Genomic DNA, 2,591 nt, shown 5'->3' with positions numbered 1-2,591 from the left:
CCCATGTTTTATATTCTTCCGGGAGTGGGCACTGTCACTGCGCCGTGGAAGCCTCTGTGAACCTGGTCTGGTCTTGTCTGCACACAAATAGAAATGGCTAGATGGAACCAAGGCCAACGGAAAGGGTTTGGCCAAGCCCCAAAGAAAATAAAACGATTCCACCCCAAGGAGGCAGACAGTCCTGATTCCGGGCACACGAAGTAAACGCCAAATGGAAATCCAACTGTTGCGGAGAGTGATTGCTCAGATGGGGCAAATGTGCTGTGAAATCAGCCCTTGGAAAATCATCTGGAGTTCATCTTAGTGAAATCCAAAAACAATAACTGCCTCCCCCAGCCTACTCCAGAGGGAGCCTCAGGAGCTCCCCTCGTCAGAAGCCCGGAAAGCCGCGGCAGGAGCGAGGCCCCGGGTCTCCCGACTCTGCCCTTGTTTATTTACGAACCTGCGAACCTGCGTTTCTTTCCCACCTCAGTTCACCCCTCTCCCCCGCTTCCCGCCCCGCTACCACGGGAGGTCCAGGGCATTCATCACGCCTCTAGCATGACAGGCAGCAGAGACACAAATAAAAATGGGACGGTGAACTCTGCAGCTACCAGGCACAGAGACGGGAGCCCAAGCCCACACATTTGGGGGCCTTCGCAAAGAAATCCTGGAGTGCCCCCCAAAGAGTTCCTGCTTTGCTGGGGGGAGGTTGGCCAACCCAAGATTTTACTCTGTGACATGGCAACAAAAGTTGCCAAAGAGAGAATTAGAAGGGGTTGCTGATACTTCTTAGAAAAGAGAATGAACCTGACTTGTGCTTTGCCTGTCAGAGTGCACATTCTAAACCATCAGGGAAGCAGCTCTGGTCCCTGGCCCTGGGGCCAATTCAGTTCTGGCAAAGTGGCCTGAGCTCACCTACATTCTTAGAGACACGGGAGGGAAAGACCTGGTCCCCACCAGCCAGGAGGCTTCTGAGTCTTTCCCACACCACTTACTCTAATTACTCCCACAGACAATGCTGGAGCTCTGAGTAATTGAGGAATTTGTTCCCATGTGATGGGCTGGGTTTTGGTATTGCTAAAGATCAAGTGACATGGGAGACTTTTTGGAGGACTGATGGTTTCTGTCCCCAAACCTCACATCTGCCCTTGACACTCTCCTAGAGTCTGAAGCCAACCCACTCCGGGTCTGTGATCTCACTTGGAAAATTCAGATGTGGGCTGAAAGCAAAGCTGGAGGGAGTGGAGGAAAGGAGCAGAGGATGTTTGTAAGCTGCTTAGCAGATGAAAGTGACAAAGTGTCACATTTTCCAAGCTAGTTTCCAAAGCACTATGTTAATGTATCTTCCAGAAGTCCATCTCTTAACAACCTGAGAGAGGTTTGGTTCCCAATGTTTACTGCCACAACACACAAGATGACAATGGTCACAATAGTGACACACTTCCGTGGACTCTTGTGAACAATTCCCCACCTACAGCTGCCTCCTGCCCCTTTCTTTCCCACCCACGAAAGCAAATCGGAATAAAAATGAGTGTGAGAGGTATTATTATGGGGTATCCTAGAATCCATTCTAGTTTAAAAAATTAGGGTATGAATCAGTCACAAACTTACATACTTTGCCAAAAGGGACATGACTGTTACCCATGGGACCATGTTATTGACTGGGACATGGTTTCTCATGGCAAAGAAAGAGACCCAGAGTTAGCATCGAGTGCCCTGAGGACTTGTGTCTGATCTCTGGTCAGCAGGGCTGGCTGTCCAAATTTCAGGATCTGGCATGTGGGTGTGGAAGAGAACACATCACCTTGAGGCAGGTGTCCCCACTAATTTATGTGAGCATTTTGGCTCTCTTTACTCCTGGTTGTTGTGGGCTGAGAAATCCCATGTCTGGCAGGGCTTGGAATAACTGAGGTATATTTACACTGTCAAGGTGACCAGGCTTAGTATCACAGGGCCCAAAAGAAGGCATGGTACCTGAAAATAGAGCTGCACTGTCAGGGCACACAGAGAATAGATGAGGCAGAGGAGGGGGCTGGCAGGAAGGGTCTAAGGACTTTGGGAGGAACGAGGGAGGATGGCATGGGGAAATAATGTCTTCGAGAATAATTCCCAGAAAATGGGGTGGAAGGATTCTCTCAGTGTCTAGAACTTGCTTTCTTTGTCCTACAACTTGGGCCTCCATAAAGCTGGTAACATCTTTCCTTGGTTTCCTGCCTTCAGCAGAGAGTGCAGTTGAAAGCTCACATTTCAGGGCTACAAATCGAGCAAGGAGGCTAGTGACAGCAGTCCATCACACCAGCTGCCTTCATCCTTATGGGCCACCAAGCCCTGTTCCTCACACCATGCCCAGAGGACCTGGGACCAACTATCACTTGGCAAGGCAGCTGCCCACATCAACAGACCCAGGGGTCTTTTAGATGAGTGGGGTCTTCAGATGTGATTGCAACCAAAATGGGCAAGGGCTGTCAAGGTTTTAATCTTAGGTTTCCTTAGCATGCATTCTACAGGTGTTCCACTGTGGGGAGCGCAACAGACACAGCCCCCCTCACGAGCCACTCTTCCTTAAGTGCAGGCAGAGACAGGAAACAAATACAGAATCATCAAACATC

This window comes from Callithrix jacchus, chromosome 8 (genome assembly GCF_049354715.1).
Source record: "Callithrix jacchus isolate 240 chromosome 8, calJac240_pri, whole genome shotgun sequence".
NCBI classification, from domain to species: Eukaryota; Metazoa; Chordata; class Mammalia; order Primates; family Cebidae; genus Callithrix; species Callithrix jacchus.
Note: the sequence above shows the minus strand (reverse complement) of the source record.